This window comes from Trichoplusia ni, chromosome 14, assembly GCF_003590095.1.
Source record: "Trichoplusia ni isolate ovarian cell line Hi5 chromosome 14, tn1, whole genome shotgun sequence".
Classification (NCBI taxonomy): domain Eukaryota; kingdom Metazoa; phylum Arthropoda; class Insecta; order Lepidoptera; family Noctuidae; genus Trichoplusia; species Trichoplusia ni.
The window spans coordinates 8,757,612-8,765,602 of record NC_039491.1 but is presented as its reverse complement, the minus strand read 5'-3'; the positions used below and the strand labels follow the sequence as shown (position 1 = coordinate 8,765,602).

The window sequence follows — 7,991 nt, the reverse complement described above, 5'->3', positions numbered from 1 at the left end:
GTAAAAACCTCGCGACAAAAGGATTAAAGTCCTTCAAAAGTTCGTCGTTTAAAAAAAGTCAGCTCTTATCGGATTCGCTGGAGTTAAAACTGTACGAAATTAACAGATTATAAAAAGTCAGAAGCACGTGTAGTTGATTTAAATCTATATACTAATATATAAAGCTGAAGAGTTTGTTTGTTTGTTTGTTTAAACGCGCTAATCTCAGGAACTACTGGTCCAAATTAAAAAAATCTTTTTGTGTTGAATAGACCATTCATCAAGCTGCGACTAATAGGAGCGGAGATACAATAGAAAATGTGAAAAAATAATCGGGCAGGTATACCTAAATCATCACTTATATCTACTACCCACGGGGACGAAATCGCGGGCAACAGCTAGTATATCTATAACCGGCTTAAGCTAATTCAATAACTGCGAATAAGACATAGATTTGTCGTTGAGCAAAAAACGATGTAAACGATAAAAACATATCTGCTTGCAGACGTTGTTGTTTTTGCTTGTTAACAGTAGGATTTTCTGAATTGGGATTTTTCCACCTTGTTTTCGAGAAAGGACAGTTTTTGCTGTAGAGTCAAAATTGTTAGCAGCTTTTTGTACTTTGTTTCAAAATCTTATTAGAGCCTTTAACATTTCATAGAATAAAGATAAATTAAAAACCTGGTCCTTTTATAGTGTTTAAGGTGATTGAAGGTTCACTGAACTTGTTATATTGAATTTTCTTTTCTTACATCATAGCGCAAATTGTACTTACCAATGACAACATTTTGAATGTACATCTTCACATTTCTTTCTTTTATAATAATTATTTTTTCTACAATTCAAATTGCTGTCCAATCTCAAAGAGAAACACCGAAATCCTTTTACCTAATCTAAAAAAAAACATTTAGACTTTAAAACACAAAAACTCTGGATTTTATCCATAATGTAACCAGCATTCTTTACTCTTTTTAAGTCTATCAGTACTATTCCCCCTGGAAACCTCGCGTTATAAACTTTTGAAAGTCACCGACTTGGTATCTTTTGAGTTGTATAATCCATTTTGTTAAATCGCTGACACCTTTCACTTGATTTCTTTTAGACATTTAAGTTAAACGAGGGAAGAACAGTGTATTATTTAGGAAACGTTTAATTGGTGTCGTTTTGAAACTATTTTTTTCGGATATGAACTCATTCAATGACTCCTATTGCTTTGTAATGAGCGCAAAATATTGTCAGACTTTTACTGACTAAAACCCACCCATGCTTCTGCCTTCTTTTGACAATTGTATAAAGGGGGTATACCGTGGTAACTCTTTCAAACAATCTCGCAAACTTGGCAAACATTAGCCCTTTTGGCCTCACTAACTGCTTTCAATATGTCTCAAATCACATATTATACATTTTGCACATTATAATAACTAAATACTAAATAATAACCTAATAATCTTAAAATACTGTGTCATTTACAATTCTATTTCGATAACGAGATAATTAGTAAATAGTTCTATCATGTAATTATGTAATCTATCATTATTTACTGACGTGCCTTTCTTCGGTGTGTCTATAGGCTTAGGTTCAATTATTCATTTGTTTATCTCGGTCTGAATTGATACTGTTCTGTTTTAGTAAATAAGACATGTTTATAAATAACATTCAATGTTTTGTAGTTATAGACGATTTGTAATAGTAACTAGTATGTTTTTAATCAATTATGCTCTTAAGAAAAATGTAGAGTAATGTACACTATTATAATTTTATAGCTACATTTAAACATAATTGGAATACGCGATGGTATGTAGGTGGGTATGAGGGTCACAACGAAAAATCAACTGGGCCCGACGTATCTAAAGATTGATCAGTGTGTGGGACAAGCATTTGTGTACTTAAAAAACACTTGTAGTTCTAAGTCTGGGTATATTTGTACATGACTTGAATGTTTGTGATATTCTCTTGAAATGAAGATTATATTCCTTAGTGCGAGAGTCGTTTAAAGAAAAGTATTAGTAAATAGTGACCATAAAATAAAGTAAATAGTATTTAAAGACAATTGTCATATACCTATTTTATAATTATCTCATCTCAGCAGACAATTAAATTACAAAAAAAACTCTTAATTCATTTCTTATTGTATAACTGAGGAATTAATTTCTTGTTAGTTTTTCTTGAGAACAATGTTCGCCAATTATATTTGAATGTGTGTTCGTTACAATCATTAGTTATAATATGATCTAATTATTACTTCTACAATCCATTCATTCATGAAACTGTCTATATTATAAATTGTGTTTGCTAGCGTGTTTCAAACACACATAACAACCAGTTTTTCTCATCGTAAAATTGAATGTGATTATTAATGACTTTAAAAAAAACGTGTATATAAAATATTTTAAGTAATTCCATTCCAAAGGACAGTGGTAACAGGTTTGAAACCCGTTTGTTTCATTTTTTAAGAGGTGGTGTGATACATTTTGTGTGGCGTGATTTTTGATAGGAATGCCTTGCTGTGGGCCTACCAACACGTCTTAAAGAGATGTTGCGGGGGGGGGGGGTCTACTGATTGTCAATAGTTTTAATTTTACTCACTTTACGAATGTATTTTGACTGTATCTTCAATAAAAAAGGAGTTTGATTTTAGAATTATATGTCTTATGTCAGTGTATGTATGTTAGGAGCTACAAACTACATAGAACAAATCAAACCATAAAATTCTTAAAAAAAGGTTTTATTAAATCATTTTGGCGGTATAGTCAATCGTTCACTGGTCCTCACGTATCTGACGTCACTCCACCGGTCTCCAACAACTCGCAACCTGTAGGCAATGGAAAAATAACTTTATACTTTCTATTTACGTACTTTTTATCCCGTTAACCAATGAATTGGTTACAAATATTCCAATTGAATAAAATTGACAATAATTGGATTGATTAGTCAATTGAATGCAAACTGATTTATGTATGAGGAGATCACGTGTTTTGTGTGTTGTAAAATTGATGCTAACTTTAAATTGTGAAGACATTGACACTAATTATGATTTTATTCAATGAGATTCAATCCTAATTTGGGGGCGGACTTGTTAATGTATAAATTTTGGCTTTAAGATCACGTTGTTGGCAACAAACGATTGCTGTTTGTATTACTACACTAGTTTATTTAATTATATTGATCTAAGAATAGTTAACTGTGGCGTAATTGTTGGCGATGATTTAGATTCTGATAACACATGTACATCAAACTGAGCTCATACAAATTGTTCAATTAAACCGTATCAACTCGTAAAATTAGCTTTTCCCATTAAAAACTATTACAAAAGGTACAGTACAACTGATTGACTATACAAACTCTTTTTAAGTAATTATTATTTTGGCACAGCCCGATTGTTTTTACAACTAATTAATTTAAGTGTTTGAAGTGAAGTAAACGTTTCGAACGAATTGAGTTCAATTATCGTGGCCTTTTCAATTGAACAAACAATTGAAAACGCTATTCGTTTGGGGACATTTTAAAAACGTTCAAACATTGTTATTCTGTTTCTTGGACAGTATTACACTAAAAGGTCTTCGCAATTTATACATGAGAAGTTTAAAGAGCAGTACAAATAGAGATGGCGTAGAGATCTTAAAATCGAATTCAAACTAACAGTAAAATGAATCGATCGAATAACGATTAGGGACTTTTTGAATAGCTGAAATTTTTAAGTAAAAAACACAAGTACCAACCTGTTTTGAGTGCGGAATTTGCAAAATTATATCACAATCACTACACAGTCACACGGTCTCTTCACCTCTTCTCATTAAACTTAGGTTTGTAGTCCATTGTAGACGACGTCATGGAAGACGTGCTGCTGCTTGAAGATTTGGACAAGTCCGTCTTCTTCCTGAAGCTGATCCGGGTCTCGCCTCTGATGAAGCGGTCAAGGGCCTGCCTCAACGACGAGTGTTTACGTTCAAAGGGATTTGTGTACATTTTGAAATTTGAAGGTTATTTTAACAATTCAACGGTCCGTTCGCTGCGAGCGTTCAGATGGTTGTGAGCTGTTGCACCTCCCACTCCTTATATATAAAGTGTGCGCGTGCGCGTAGGTCAGCTCGAGTTCAAGACGTCGGCTCGCCTACGTCATAGCGGCTTTTTGTTTTGATGCTTAGTTAATGGGCGTCCGTTTGAACATGGGCACGTCACTGACGTCTGAGTTTTTTTCTTTACGTAAAACTTGTACTAGTATTTTCGATGTGCTTAATTTATTCTAAATGATTATTATGTTTCCCTGTTATGGATATTTACATCCGTTTTGTTGGAGCGTTTTTGATGTTTTGTTATTTTTTTCTCTTTGCTTGTACTTTTTGTGACGGTTGAAATTTCTATGGAAGTTTATTCTACCTCTAAAAGTAGGTTTTTGATAGTTTTCTAAAATGTATTACTAAACATTTTGTGTGATGTTTTAAGACTTAAAAAAAAAGTAACGCTTCCTTTTTGTTCTGTTATAAGTATTTTTACACATAAATCCTATAAATAATGTTAAAGTATTTTGCGAGTATTAATATTGTCGATGCATAGATTATCTATAAAAGATTAATTGTACGGTCTGATGTTAATACCTAGTCTGGGGTTTTTTGGTTTTATTGTAATGAGATAATTATTTAAATCCATACCATTTCCAAGAACTTATCGATAAACAAATTTAAAAACCATGTCTTCGTAAAAACTTATTTAAATACAAAAAGGAACATATTTACTAAATAAGTATAAAACATCCAACATCTTGCCAATAATTACAATTAGAAATTAAGTTAAAAAAGAAAGAAATTATATGAATGTAACTATGTACATCAAAGTAAAAAAATCTGACTTTTAATCATTTTAACTGGAGATTCTTTCAATACTAAATCGATTATCTATCAATCAGTTATTTTTGAATCAATTATGTAATGATACTCAATTAGTTCTTACGATTCGTGTGAAAGGAGAAAATAATAGTCAGTTTTTGACATGGGCATGACAAAATTTGTAAAACGGTTAACTACTTTAATATTTATTTTCCTTGCACTTTTTGAGAGTCTGTAGAAGTGTCTATCCATCTAGTATAAGCACTATGTCAGATTATATTTTGTTAACTGATAATTATTTCTGTTGCCACTATGATATCATACTATGCTTCGAAAAATCGAAGTTTCGCTGCGGTCATGACTTTCATAGGTGAAAAATCTTTGTTGCAAATATGTTTTTCTCAAGCCTAGTTGTACAATTTTTTTATTAAAGTAAACATCACATGAATTGCCAACTGAGGAAACTTTGAAATCGACAGAAAAACTAAGGTGTTCAAACAAAAGATGTTGATAGCTTCAATTTGTTAAACGAAATAGTTTTTCTTTAAATAGAAAATAATATACCCATTCATTCTTTATTTGAAGAACGAGTCAATCTAGACTATGTTTTAATTTTGGAATCCATTTTTTGCGATTCAACCTAAGAACAGAGCTCGGTCCTCAATCAATTATTTTTTTTCTAGACCTACAGGCATTATTTTAATCAAAAAGTCCGTCTAAGGTAATTTACATAGTGATAACATGTTATTCCATATTCATACTAAGATCGTTTATAAATGTTACATGAAAACTTAGCACCAGATTTCAATATTTATAAATTTCCTCTTGTTCGGCAGACTGATTAAAAATATTGACATATTTTTGCTCCCAATTGTTATGGCAGTCTTTGGCAGTTTTCATTGAGAGTATTATGATTCGAAAAAACAAAACAATCGACGGCGAATTCTTTTGTTTTTCTTTTGAATATGGAAATACTCTCGAATTCAGACTGAATTCATTGTCGGCTCTATATTTACACGGAACTGTTTTATTGTTTTAAATACGTTCAAATTTGACTGTTTTTTTTTTAATTATTCTGAGTGTTAAGTTCGATATAATGTATAGAGTATTTTGTAAATGCTTTAAATATTCATTCTCTGTTAACAAATGTAGCATTGTGACGATTCTGACGACCTCCGTGGTCGAGTGGCGTACGCACCGGTTTCAAGGTGTCGCTAGCTCTGAGGTCCCGGGTTCGATCCCCGGTCGAGTCAATGTAAAAATTCCCATTTCTACATTGTCTCGGGTCTGGGTGTTTGTGGTACCTTCGTTGTATCTGAATTCCATAACACAAGTGCTTTAGCAACTTACTTTGGGTTCAGAACAATGTATGTGATGTTGTCCGCATATATATTGTAAAATTAGTAAAAGAGAGGTTGTATGATGAGTTCTGAAAACTGTTTACAGAGTAATCTTTTAGGATGGCGAAAAAAACTTTAGATTTTAACTCCTAATTCTATCGAGAGTTGTAAAAATGACAGACATGTAAGTATGTATATTCATTTCTAGAGAATGAGTTTACTCTAAGAATTAGTATGAGATGTTTATCGCTCAGGAGTCTTCAACGAATTTACAGTTCTTTTAAACGGTGATGTGTTTACAATAAAATCTGAATTATTGATCACACGTGCGTTCTGCGGTTGCACGATTAAATATAAATATGTATCCGTATGATAGCGAATGATTCGCATGTATTAATACCAGCTGGTTCCCACAATTTAACGTACGTATCTTGCGAAACACTCGGAACTAGTTATCGTCTGTCCAGATGGTCACCCATCCACTCACCGACCTTATAAAGCGTAGCTTAACCTGTATTCTATCAACTTGTTAAAACAAGTAATAATAATGGAACTCAAATGTGACCTTTTTACATAATTTTAATAAAGCGGGGACTTTTGTCTCGTACGAATTAAAGTGAATCATGCAAATGATATTTTGTAACAGGTTGTCTGGGTTTATCGGTCAGGATTTTTATGACAAATAAATTATTTATATTTGCCCGTACTTAATGTTTGAAATTTGTATATTGCCAGACACAAAATAATTAGCAAGTCATGATATTATTTTCACTTAAAAGTTTAAGGTTTACTTATAGCTTACTAAAATTCATCAAAAAGTCCTTGATAAGATAATTTAGTAAATTTTTACATAAACCGAAACTACGTTTATTTTTTGCCTATATAATTGAAGTTGAAACAAGGTCACGTATCAAGACAGGCTGCTTTTATTTTGCCAATTTTATTTGATATTAAGTACTACGGTTTATATTCAAATGATAGAAGCAAAAAGCTAGGTTTATTAAGCCAAAGAAAACGATAGTACGACATGCAAGGTCCTAATAAAAGTCAAATCGAATCAAAGTCTTTTGCTTGTTAAATATTTTTTTGGAGAATATCGTAACGATACGACCTTTAGTATCTCATCAACCTCAGCGAATTTTAGTATTTTTTAGAGTACCTATTATTTTTCCAGTCAGCCTTTTTATTAAAAAAAGAACACAAATAGTAGCATACGTTAAATAAAATAATTATATACACCGTAATTTTTTAGTCGTCTTACAAAAGCAGCCCAGTTCATGTATCCAATGACTAGAACACGTTTATGATTAAAAAAATAGGTATTTATGAGATTTGAATAAATTCAAAATGCAATTTTTATTGAATATTCTTAGTTGATGATAAAAATATAATAATCGTGCCTAGGGGTATTTTACGTCAGGTACATGAACTGGGCTACTTTTGTAAGACGACTAAAAAATCACCGTGTATTAACCTCAGGAGTCTTTATGAAATAATTATATACGAGACTAGTTAATTAACAAAGTAGTCGATTCCAAAAAGCACGTTGCCCATCAAGATCCCTTGAAATCACGTTACATTCATTTGTTTTCCTCCGTATGACGGTGTTTCACTAGAATTGACAGATGCTCTACAAAACAAACACCTCAATAAAAAGCTAATTAAACAGTTGACGCAACTACCTACCTAGACCTTCCTGACCTAAACCCTGAATACCTACCAATACCTATTATCAAACTATCGCGGATGCGGAAGCGAGACGGCACTCTACATTGTATAGAGCACCATCTCTCTCTTTCACAACACCGACGATGTTTTTACTACACATTGGTAGGCTCTAGTTACAAAC

At 32.2% G+C, this 7,991-nt stretch overlaps 1 long non-coding RNA gene across 1 annotated transcript; it reads right to left on the bottom strand.

Moving 5' to 3' along the window:
* Positions 1-2,688: 2,688 nt before the first annotated feature.
* Positions 2,689-4,107, bottom strand: LOC113500541. Its single transcript, XR_003401216.1, has 2 exons — positions 3,699-4,107; positions 2,689-2,791 (listed from the first exon to the last, which is right to left on the bottom strand). It is a non-coding gene; the product is annotated as an uncharacterized LOC113500541 (long non-coding RNA).
* Between the last annotated feature and the right edge of the window lie 3,884 nt (positions 4,108-7,991).